The 13002-nt window shown below is 42.9% G+C and overlaps 1 protein-coding gene across 1 annotated transcript in view; it reads left to right on the top strand.

The window, feature by feature from the left end:
- Positions 1 to 2624: 2624 nt before the first annotated feature.
- Positions 2625 to 13002, top strand: part of mbnl1 (muscleblind-like splicing regulator 1) — a 357851-nt gene continuing 347473 nt past the window's right edge. The window contains exon 1 of the mRNA XM_087993344.1: positions 2625 to 2647. The gene's annotated coding sequence lies outside the window, so the exon portion shown is untranslated. The remainder of the gene's footprint in view (positions 2648 to 13002) is intronic.

The raw sequence follows: 13002 nt of genomic DNA on the forward strand, positions 1-13002 counted from the left end.
GGGCAGGTTGCCTCAGAGCTGGAAGTGATGAGAATCCACTGTTAAAGATACTTTGGAAATCTTCAACTGATTGGAGACATTCAGTGCGGTTTTGCACAGGGTAGGTAGGTCACGCTGAACAAACGTGAATACCTTTTGGAATGGCCGACTAAATGAGTGGACAGGGGAATATCTGTGGGAATGACTTATATTGACTTCCACAAGGCATTTGATGAAATTCCATACGAGAGACTGTCAACTGAAATTGAAGTGAATACAATTGGAGGCAAATTGGAGGATTGGAAGGAGACAGAGAGCAGATATTTTGGGCATGCAATTGGCAGAAAGAAACTTGTGATTCCTCACAAGACTGTACTTTGGGGCCTTAACTTCCCATTGCATTTATTAATGGCCTATATGGTGGGGTGGAAAACATGTCCAAATTAGCTGAAGACATAATGATATGCAACATTGTAAGAGGAGTGAATGGAGACACAATTTTAATGGAGATATTGGCAGATTCTAATCTAGGGAAATGGGAGGCCGTTCACTTTGAACTAAACAAAGAATAAGGCAGGGTAATTACTCAATAGCGTGAAAACTAGGAACAGTGTCATCTGAAAGGAGTTGTGGACCCAGGTACATAGTGTTGTGAACAGGTATTGAAAATAATCAAAAATATTAATGAAATTCCAGTCTCTATATCCAAAGGACCAAAGTACAAGAGGTTTGAAATCAGTTAAGCCACACAGCACCCCAGTTAAATCTCATCTCAAAGCCTGGGCACAACATATCATGAAGGCTATCAGGACGTTGGAGGGCATGCAATGTATTTATTCCTAAGCGACCTGTTTGGACATAGCTATGACACATCCCCAGGGTAGCTGGGATTTGAATCTGTACCTTCTAGCTCAAAGGTAGTAACACTACCATTGTTCCACAAGACACTTAATGCATGCTTGTTTGAATTATACCAGGACTTCAAGGGTTAAATCTTGACGATCAGTTGTATAAAATTCAGATTGTTTCCCTTGGAATTTGGAAGAGTTGTAAGATGGTGGGTATGGGATGAGGGGGGAGGGGAGAGGGGTTTAGGTGTTGAATTTGATGAATGTTTTCAAGTTATTCAGGGATAGATACATTTAAACTAATGTTGCTTTTTGGGAAACCTGGGGATAAGTGACTTAGAAAACACTTCTACATTAAAGCTTGGAACTTTTTTCCACAAATAGATATTGAAACTACAATTGCTAATGGGATGATGGCTAATCATTTATCAAAGGTATTACGGGACACACAGCAAAAACAGGCATAGAGTGAGCTGACAGAACAGTCATAATCTCAGCAAATGACAGAAGGGAGTCAGAGATGTAAATGGTCTATTCCTATCCCATAATGCCCTGGAATCTTTCACATTCATGCAAGAGGAGAGATAGGGCCTGGCTTTGATGCCTCAACCAAAAGATAGCACCACCTACAGTTCATTACACTCCTATGTAGTGACTGGAATGAGGGCCCGTTGGATCTCATTAACTATGAGATCCTTGATCTGACAGATATCAACAGAAGAGTCAGAAGGTCTCTTTCGTCCAGGGACTGGCTTTGAACTGATTGGTTAGAGACGGTGTACAGTGCACATGTAAATAAAGGGTGACTTGGTAACGGCCTGTGTGCAGTTATTTCATCCCACCTTACTGCAGTACAGGAAGTGTAACACGACATACTTCTGCTCATGAGACTGCAGTGTGGAACATTCAATCTACAAATGTCTGACTCATTCGAGAGTGCTAACCATTGAGCCAGGCTACAAGGTGACATGAGAGCATTGGAATATTGTGTGGTTCAGAAGCTCTAAAAACAGATCATTTCTTTGTGATCAATGCATGTGGGTGTGTAAGAGAGAGCGAGATTAACTCTCAATATTACTTCCACACAGTAGTGTGTTAGTATATCTGCACCTGCTCTATAGGGTGTATGCATTGTGTGTGCATGAAAAGATATGAGGCAGATAAGGACTGTGTCCGTTCCTTTTTTGCACAACCTTATCTCACAGTAACATACTGAGCAACTCGAAGAAGGAAACAGCTTGGGAGACTGTGGGTAAAAACCGCTGCCCATATTCCAGGAAGAAGTGTCAGGTTTTTTTTTCTCTTGCAAGACCAGATGCAGCAATCAGATTAGCAATAAGGTCACACGCAATGTGCTACTTCATTGGTTAAATTGGTGTGGTATGTTCAGCTTGGTTTAGAAAAGAAGTTGCAATGAAAATCCACTGGTGTTTTAGGTTTTGAATCTTCTCTATGCCTCATATCCATTGGCGCTGCTAAGTGGTTTTGCTCATTTTATGATCTCCTACAAATGCATATGTTGCCCAATTGTAACAGGCTGTAAAATATTTTAAAATACATTTGAAATGGCAGGGTTGTCACAGCAATCAACAAAAAGTTTTCTGAATGGCTAATTTGTTGTTTGTAAACCCATAGGGTTGGAAGAATGATTAATTCACATTTAGCACTTTCTCCTTTTCTAGCTTCACCACTCTTCTCCTTAGACTTCAAAGGAAGTCATTACTCCAGTGAGCAGGCGACTATCACAGACCTGAAAGGCTTCAGGGCCATTCAATGTTATTAAGCTAAGAAACATTCAGATCACGAAAAAGACAAAATAGGTAAGAGTTAAGTTACATTAGCCTGCCTTACTTGCAAAGTTTTGTAACATGGCAGTATATATTTTTCATTTTAATTTAAGCAACACTGATTGATGTACCTGCACTAACACCAGTTGTCTCATTAATAATTTAAAGCAAGCTTTTGTTATGGGCTCAGTCTCCCAGTCGTTGGAAAGGTTAACCACTACCTGTGTTGATTAACTTGCGCTGTCCTCTAATTACTCGAGTATGCTGCAGATTGATCAGAGGGAGGGTTGTTTACTCTCTGCTCAATCTTCCTATCCAGGGTTAAAGGATCAATATTGTCTGCTTCTGTTCAAGGTCATGTGACGGAGCTTAGTTTGGAGTGAACGCCTTCACACAAAGCGTATAGTTGGTGAATTTATTGTGGCATGTCGGTGCTTTAGTGAGGTGAATGATAATTGACACCTAACTCTTTGGGGCGACACTGGCTTATTCAAAGATGGCCATGATCCTGTATAAAGAAAGAACCAACCTTTTGCAAGACCAGGAACGAGCCAGCCATCTGAAAACGGTACAACTACCAACCACTGTCACCTTCTGAGATACTGAATGTTACACTGAACATTTCAAGTCACCGCATTTTATGTTAGTGATGCTCATGAGATGTTTCTGACGAATCAGGAAGCCTTTTCAGCAGGGCTTGTGGGTGGAACTGCACTCAGGGTGTGGGTACTGGTGAGTTGCGAGCAATGTGGCACTGAGGTGGCACCCTTAGCAGGGTGGGAGCAAGGCAACATTAGGACACTGATGTCATTACCACCTACCAGCCAAATAGTGACTCTTCTGCCATTCTTTATTTTACTTTGAACTTTCACTGCATCTGCTGCAAGAAAAGAGAATGTCATAGATACTCCGAGTTACCTAAAAAAAAAAATTTCCTTCAGTAGAAATGCTGTTTCCGCTTTTCTAGTTCCCTATTGCTGGCTTCTGTCATCTTACAAAAATATTCTCTGAAAAAGACCCTGCAATTCATTGACACCACTGGTGGTGCAGCGAAACCCCAACTCAGTGACAACGTGATTGCTTCATCTGTGCCAGAAGTGGGATTAGGTAATCACTTACCAAACAAAAAACTAAATGAAAATAGTCTTCTTCTAGTAAGGAAGTTTGCAATATTTAAATTAGCTTCATTGAAAGACCACTTGACCTGAATATGCTGCACTCCGCACAGGGACTTTTGGGAGGCTGGGCGGGGGGTGAAACATATGATGGAAATGCCCAGTTGGCTCCACAACACGCTCCTGCCTCTGTCCACTCTTCCCACAGTCTGTGGTGATATTCCCAGCAACAGTTGCCAAGTTGATGTCTTGGGGAGGGCCAACAAGGCAAAGGAGACAACTTCACAGTGGGGAGGGCAATTGGAGGTAATTTACAGCATCTCCCAAAGGGCAAGGTATGCCATTGGACCCTTTTCAGGGTGCATGATGCCTCTGTTAATGCAGCCTTGCTGCCATCCTGCTGAGGGTACCTCCTCCTCAGTGCCATGTTGATGCCAACTCACCAGCACCCACATTGTCAGTGAAGCCAGTAGTCAACTCACAAGCCACACTGAAAATATCTCCTGTATTGGTACTTGGCTGCTGTCCTTTTATAATTGGCCACTTCCAGGAAGGTGCTGACGAAGATGGTCGTAATGCCATCTGGTCAATGAACAGACAGGTGGCTCAGTGGTTAGCACTGCTACCTTACAGTGCTAAGGATCTCCATTCGATTCCAGTCTTGGGGCACTGACTGTGTGGAGATTTCACATTCTCCCTGCATCTGCGTGGGTTTCCCCTGGGTTCACACCAAAGATGCACATTTTAGATGGATAGGCCATGATAAATGTGAGTTTATGGGGATAATATGAGGATGGAATGCTCTTTGGAGGGTTTGACCAGATGTGATGGGCCAAATGGCCTCTTTCTGCACTGGAGGGAATCTATGATTCATTTCAACTAAGGTTCTGAGTTCAAATCCCATTGGTGGGATTTCAATTGCATTAATTGAGTACAACTGAAAGCTTCTCTCAGTATTAGTAGCCATGACAACCAACATGAAGCATTGCTTATTGTGAAAGTCCTCAGACTCATTAATGTGAGAGAAGGACATCGCCCGTCCTTACCTGGTCTGGCCTATAAGTGAATCCAGATCCACAGTGATTGACTCTTAACTGTCCACTGAAACAGTTTAGCAAGACATTCAATTCGTTAGCAGTTAATAGATGGTGGGCATCTCAGAAAAAGGGTGAACTATCCAGCCACAACCTGGCATTAAGATTTACATCAGGATTGAAACATTTTAGTTCTTTATCCCTGCGGTTTACTCTTTAAATATTGCAACATCGTTCATCAGATATCTTTCCATCATCCCCTTCTTTTATTAACCATTTTGTTTTAGGAAATTAGACTGTGCAATTTTTTGGTAGCATCTTGCATCCAAAACACAGTCACGAGTGCTCGCTATGCTAAATGTTAATAGACAATAGACAATAGGTGCAGAAGTAGGCCATTCTACCCTTTGAGCCTGCACCACCATTCATTATGATCATGGCTGATCATCCTCAATCAGTTACTTTGCAAGTGCGCATCTGTCGGAATTCATGACTGTGAAATGCTGATTTGACATCAATGTTGACATTTTGGAGTTCAACTTTTCAGGTAATATCTTTTTGAACATCTAAAAGCTGAACATGCTCCTTAATATCAAACACAGACCTTGTAGCTGCTTTAACTGCAGCTGATGTTATGTCTGGATAAGTTAGATCCCAGAATTAAATCTGGCTTGATAGATCATTTTAAAAAATGAATGTGGTGACCTTTCACAGAAGCACAAGCACATCAGGTTGCAGATTTGGTTTTAATACTAAAGCAGAAATTCAATATGTAAAATAAAAATAAAACAAACCAAGTTATCAACATATAATGATTTCAAACACACAGCAAAACAAAATCCCATCTATTCTCCAAACCCATCCCTTTAGAATTAGTAAAAATTCAGAGAATTGTTTCTTCCATATCCAATCTGTAGGTTGACTTCTTTGTTTTTGTTTTCAGTTTTGTTCTTCTGAGCAGCTTTTTATTTCACTCCCACAACTAGGAGTGTAGACTTTCTCAGCTTCGAAATCTCCTGGGTTTGGTTTCATAAACTGAAATCCTTAGACTGAGGTAGCTTATTCCATTAATGGCTGTGAACAAAATCCTTTGTTTAAAGAGACTATTCTTCCACCTGACTTCATTCAAGTCTCTTTCAACAATTTTTAACAATTTGCTCTTCCTACTCTTCCAGTAGTGGGAATTCATTTTATTATCTTTTTGATTTGGGGTTACAGGGTGTGGCGTGGAGGTAAGGAAAGGAATTTGGCTCTGAGGTGACATACCTTTGCTTTTCCTCCATACCTCTGATTGGGGCAATTAGACATCCTCCTAACTGGACCCAGCAGGCAAATGGGTCTGGTTTCCCAAGTGAAAGGAGTTGCTATATTTCTGTCCTGCCAGGAAGGTAAATAGTCACAATGAGGCAAGTTGGAGATTGTAGGTAAAAACAATGACTACAGATGCTGGAAACCAGATTCTGGATTAATGGTGCTGGAAAAGCACAGCAGTTCAGGCAGCATCCGAGGAGCACTAAAACCAATGTTTCAGAGATTATACGTGCCCATCAGTTTAGCATTGAGGGATTTTACTTGGTGGCACATCCAGATGGTAGTCTCACTCAGAACCTAATTAGTGCCATAGTGAGAAGATGGTAAATTTCTCCCCAGGGCCCACTCACCCTATTATTTCCCCCAATGCCATCTCCAAGGGAGAGAGACCTCACACCCTACTTCCATCATCCTGTGCCCTTCTCCTGCCAACTAGGTGCTACCACCCTCCTGTTGTGTGCCAGCAAGATACAAAGCAGCTAATGCAAGCTGGTGAGATGTGGTTATGAGGCTTGGAGCAGAGCTTACTGTGTGAGACGGAGGTAAAGCACATTCACTCAAGCACTGTAGGTGAGTTGTGATTGATAAAGATCAACTGAAGAGGTCTCGTGCATGAAGTAGTGTGTGAGCCTGCTGGTCAAACAGCCTCAGGATATGACAAGGTTCGTTCACTGACCCTGACCATTCATGGGAGGTCATTTAACCTATATTTAATAGGTGAACTGGCGCAATTCACTCAAACACAAAGCGAGGTCTGCTGAAGCTTGCAGTGCAATTGGGTGAGTCCAGATTGCGTGTAGCTTTTATGCAACTTAACACATAGCACCATGTTTGCCACCTTGCCTACAAAACAAAAGGGAGGTACACATTGTGATATCCACACCCTGACCAATTGTGTGTCAGTAGAACTCCATGTTGTCCTATTGGACGCGAATAATCTTTTACCACATTACAGTGAATGAAATTGTGTCCAAGTGTTAGAAAGTCGGGAACAACCAAATTGTCCACAGCTAGTTCCTGCGAATGGGTATGTTAGAAATATCTGACATTTTTTCCAAATAAATGTAGGTGTAGATGTACGTTCCTGCTCTTTTTGAAATTGTACCTTTCACTGAGAGAATCTTTCATCCCAACACGTGGAAGTAGTTGGCAGTGAATGTGTGTGCAGAGAGTGAAGTGGAGATCAGATCAATGATCCTACAATCAGAATTGGAAGATTTTGAGATGAACAGACTTTAAGAAAGTCCTGATGAAGGGCTTTTGCCCGAAGCGTCGATTTTCCTGCTCCTTGGATGCTGCCTGACTGGATGGGCTTTTCCAGCACCACTCTAATCTAGACTCTGATTTCCAGCATCTGCAGTCCTCACTTTTGCCTAGACTTTAAGAAATTGCCCATTGTCCAACCAACTCACATGAACATCCCCCTGGCCTGACACCCAATTTGTCTTGACTCTACACTTGCTGAAAAGCTGTTATCTTTGATGACAGCTTCAGGACAAGCCAGTGCCTGAGCGTAACCAATCTCCTGCACTGGGGCCTCAGCACAAACACTTTATGCACTAGTGGAGAGACACCAATAATGTCGCTCATTGCTCTGCAGGCAGAGGGTTGTTTAAATTTAGCAAACAAAGATACATTGCTTCCCATTCACTAAATAAAATAAAATCTCTTAATGCTTTCCAGCACTGAAAGCTTGTCATTTCCCTCTCCACAGTTGCTGCCATGACCCACTGAGATTTCCCAGCTTTCTTTATTTTTTCTTCTTTAAATTCAGCTTCTGTAGAATTGCATTTTTGACTTGGCAATAAATATGTTTGTCCCTTTTCTTAAAATGCTTGTATTTGAGAAGAGGCTGATCAATTTGAAAGTGCTCAGTTAAACGGAGAACACAAGAAGTTTAATTTACATTTCAATCAACAGAACTCTGACAAGAAACAAAATTAGAAACAACACAGGCTTAGTGCTTTGTTAGGTTTTATCCTGCCTTTGGTTTTGTCAAGTACAAGTATAGGGGAACACACTTATATAGGCCACCGATACAGAGCGCCAAATCCTCAGGAAGTTGGTGATTAAACTTGCCAGAAATAATTATGTATGTGTGAAAAAAACTGCTTGTGACATACAGAGGGGACAATAACTGGGGGAAACTGCTTTTAGGCAAGGAGCAGGACGTTTAAAGGGTATTTGAGGAACCAAACTTTCACCCAGAGTGTGGAATTCACTACCTAAAAGGGTGGTAGAGGCAGGAATCCTCAAGATGTGTAAGAACTATTTAGATGGGCACTTGAAATGCTACAGCATGCAAGACTGTGGGCCAAGTACGGAAAAATTGAATTAGAATTGATCAGTGCTTGATGACTGGTGTGGACATAATGGGGGAAAGGCCTTTACTATATTGTAAAAACTCTGTGACTCTCTCATTTCAGTTCAAATCAAACTTCAGTTGGCTCTCTGACTTAAGTTTTTTTTTACCAGTTTAAATCAGATTGATATAATTTTAATCGTAACACTTTCACTTACATTGTTTTTTAATTTGCTTGCTGATTTATGGGGACACATAGCCATGAAGTTTTACAAAATGGATAGAGGCTCTTCAGCCCATCATCAAACTCCTACCTACTCAGAACCATCACTTCTGAAGAAGGGTCACTGGACCCGAGATGTTACTCTGCTTTCTCTCCACAGATGCTGCGTTTTCCCAGCAATTGTTGTTTTTGGCAACTATCTACTCTCGTTTCATTTTCCAGCGAGTGGCTCATATTAGTATTTGTTTCAAATATATTTGAAGAATCTTAAAACTTAATTTCCTTAAGATAATATTTTTAAGAAAACTCCCCAGTGTTTCAGGTCTTTAGGTTGTTCCAGCCCCTAGTCATAGAATCATAGGAACCTGACAGTGTGCAAGCAGGCCATTCAGCCCATTGAATCCACACCAACCCTCCAAAGATCCTCCCACTCAGACCCAACCCCTACCCTTTCCCTGCATTTCCCAGCCTACCTGACCTATTTTATTTCAGAGCTGAAAATGTGTTGCTGGAAAAGCGCAGCAGGTCAGGCAGCATCCAGGGAACAGGAGAATGGACATTTCGGGCATAAGCCCTTCTTCATGCCCGAAACGTCGATTCTCCTGTTCCCTGGATGCTGCCTGACCTGTTGCACTTTTCCAGCAACACATTTTCAGCTCTGATCTCCAGCATCTGCAGACCTCACTTTCTCCTATTTTATTTCAGACTAGCCAATGAAGTTAGAGTTGCCAAGTCCGGTTTGGTGTATGCCTGGATGTTTAACCACATGGTGTCCTGCTTTGCACGACTCCCCATCCCCAAACCTGTAATGTTTATTTGACACATCCATCTTCACAGGGTTTGCTTCACCAATCAGATGGTGGACAGATTATCTAACTGGCTGATGTTTCACTCTCCATCTACCTTCTATCTCTGCACTTGGAAAATACACCGAGGTGAAATTTATCTGCCTGGTTGACCCTCAGAATGAGGGTGACATTTGGTCACGGCAAGAATGCGCAAGTAGAGACTTTTTAACATGTGGAGGCTGTTGCACCACGCAGTTCGGACTGACCAGGAAGCTTTCCATCTTTTACCACTCACATAGGTGGATTAGAAGGCTTGACAGATTGGTAGGAGAAAGTGAGGTCTGCAGATGCTGGAGATCAGAGCTGGAAATGTGTTGCTGGAAAAGCGCAGCAGGTCAGGCAGCATCCAGGGAACAGGAGAATCGACGTTTCGGGCATAAGCCCTTCTTCAGGAATCACTTATTTTCCCACAACCTGGCACCTTCTGTGGCTGACAGCTCCTGGCGTGAAACCTGAACCTGAAACTCTTGTCCCATTCTAGTGTTGCTCTCTCTCCGTCACCGAATATTCTAGAGGTGGAGGCAACAGTGTTTGAGTGTGGTGGACAAGGTCAGATGTCACGTGACACCAAGTTATAGTCCAACAGGTTTATTTGAAATCACAAGTTTTTGGAGCGCTGCTCCTTTGTCAGGTGCAGTGAGGGAGAAGAGCACACAGGCACAGAGTTTATATGATTTGGAGATACCGGTGTTGGACTGGGGTGTACAAAGTTAAGTATCACTTTAATGTACTTAATTTCTCTTAAGATAATATTTTCAAGAAAACTCCCCGGTGCTTCATGTCTTTGGGTTGTTAGAGCCCATAGTCATAGAATCATTGAAACCCTACAGTGTGTAAGCAGGCCATTTGCCCATTGAGTCCACACCAACCCTCCAAAGATTCTCCCACTCAGACCCAACCCCTACCCTTTACTCACTTTAATCACTTTACTCACACCGCCTAATACTCTTGGTCACCTGCAGAGACTTATTATCTGATACTTCACTCACAGCAGTTGTCTGATCTTTTGATCTCTCTGCCTTTAAATTCTCTGTCTGTGTGCTTCTCTCTCACTTCACCTGATGAAGGGACTCAGTCTCTGAAAGCTTGTGGCTTCAAATAAACCTGTTGGACTATAATCTGGTGTCATGTGATTTCTGACCAAATATCCCCTCCATCAAGAGAAGAGGGTTGGCTGTACTCATGGTGTCATAGAGACAGAGAGTCATAGAGATGTACAGCACAGAAACTGACCCGTCGGTCCAACCCGTCCATACCGACCAGATATCCCAACCCAATCTAGTCCCACCTGCCAGCACCCGGCCCATATCCCTCCAAACCCTTCCTATTCATACACCCATCCAAATGTCTTTTAAATGTTGCAATTGTACCAGCCTCCACCACTTCCTCTGGCAGCGCATTCCATACACGTACCATACCCTGCATGAAAAAGTTGCCCCTTAGGTCTCTTTTATATCTTTCCTCTCTCACCCTGAACCTATGCCCTCTAGTTCTGGGCTCCCCCACCCCAGGGAAGAGACTTTGTCTATTTTTCCTATCCATGTCCCTCATAATTTTCGACCTCTATAATATTCCAAGACTCTGTTTCCACCACCTTTTCAGAAAGAGCGCGCCAAAGACACAGAGAATAAAGAAGGGTCACCAGACCCAACACATTATCTCTGTCTCTCCACAGATGCTGCCAGACCTGCTGAGTTTCTCCAACACTTTCCGTTTTTGTTTGATAGAAAGAATAGAAGCCAAATACGCCAGGCTTGATCCTCAGCTGTGTTGAGATAATATCTGAATTTCCACAGTTGGAGAAACAGAATTTTTCTCTCTCTTCACACACTGGAGGTCATCATTGTTGGCGAGGCCAACATTTATTGCCCAAGGGGTAGTTAGGAACTAAACACATTGCTATGGGTCTGGTGACGCCAGTAGGTAGGACAAGGTAAGGACAAAGATTTTCTTCAGTAAATGCCATGAATGAAACAGATGGGTCTTTCCCAACCAACAACTGAGGCTCAATGGTCATCATTAAATTCTTAATTCCAAATATTTATTGGACTGAAATGTAACCTGCTGTCATTCGGAGGTGGGTGCGGTGAATTTGAACCCAGGTCCCCAGAATATTGTTGCGTCTCTGGATTAATATGCAATGATTTGGGCAACATGGTGGCTCAATGGCTAGCACTGCTGCCTCAGGAACCTGGGTTCAATTCCAGTCTCAGGCGACTGTCTATATGAAGTTTGAATATTCTCCCTGAATCTGTGTAAGTTTCCTCTGGGTGCTCCTGTTACCTCCCACAGTCCAAAGGCGTGAAGACTAGGTGGGAATGCAGGGTTACAAGGATGGGGTAGGGGGTCTGGGTATAGGTGGGGTGCTCTTTAGAGCGTCCATATTGTCTTGATGGGCCGAATGGCCTGCTTCCACAAAGAAGGGATGCTATGGTTCTATGATAATACCACTAGACCAGTATTCTGGACATTATTCAATTGTGCTTCTGAAAAAAATTGCATGTATTCACATTGACTAGTTCCTGCCCATAATATGAGCACAGGATCAGGCAGAGGTTGCAATTTTCTCTGGAGTCAGTAACATTCTAAAATAGGCCTTATCTCCCCTTCGCAAGAAATTATGTGTCCTCCATGAATTTGAAAATATGAGACTGAGAATGAAGGCCCTTGTTAGAGATAATATGGGGTCAGTCTGAAACTCAGGTGGTCTTGTTGGGTTGGCAAGTTGGACCAGGTGACCTAGGAAGAGACTTACTGGTGGTCAGTCTCTGAGGTGGATTAAGGGAGAGCCTGTTACAGGGCTCTGGCTCTTGGGTTGAAGTGTAACAAGAAAAATAAAAATTGTAAAAGACCCCTTCTGCTCAATCCTTCACACAATCCCCTTGCTCCATGCATGTTACCTCTGCCCCAGTTCCCATCCCATTGGCTGCTTATCCTGCCTATGCCACTCTATCCCCATGACCCTTTATAGACTCTGTGTTGCTCAATGCCCATCACCAAAGGCCCTTCAAGCCCTGTGCTACCTTATTTTAATCTATCCAGCTCCCATAGCCCCTTCATAGTCACCCTGTGTTCTCAAGGATCACCATAGCCCCCGGAACACCAAGTGAACATGCCAACTCACAACCCTCTCCATTTCCCTTCTGTCTCCATGCTAACTCATCTGGGACTCACCAATGGGTACACTTCAGAAGGCATGCTATCAGTGTCCATTGACCATGACAATGATGACAAAAAACACTCATTGGTACCAGTATCTTACCTGCACGAAACGGTCCCTGATCTCTTTCAAAGGGTCCTTTAATTCCATCAAAAGCATCCTTGAACCAAATGCAAAGGACTATCTAACCTCTCTAAAAGATGGAAAAATATAAAACGTTCCTCAAGACTTTACCCATCACTGCCCCTTGTTCTCACATGCTCCCTAATTCCCACCCTTACAAACCCCTGCAACCTAATGCTCTCTCCAATTGTCCCTATGCCAACATAATGCACCACCACCACCATATCCTCCTTAATCCACCATGACAACTCATTGAATATTCACAAGTACAA

The sequence above is a fragment of the Chiloscyllium plagiosum genome, unplaced genomic scaffold, assembly GCF_037043375.1.
Source record: "Chiloscyllium plagiosum isolate Xiang-an unplaced genomic scaffold, Cpla_swu_hap1 HiC_scaffold_13, whole genome shotgun sequence".
Classification (NCBI taxonomy): Eukaryota; Metazoa; Chordata; class Chondrichthyes; order Orectolobiformes; family Hemiscylliidae; genus Chiloscyllium; species Chiloscyllium plagiosum.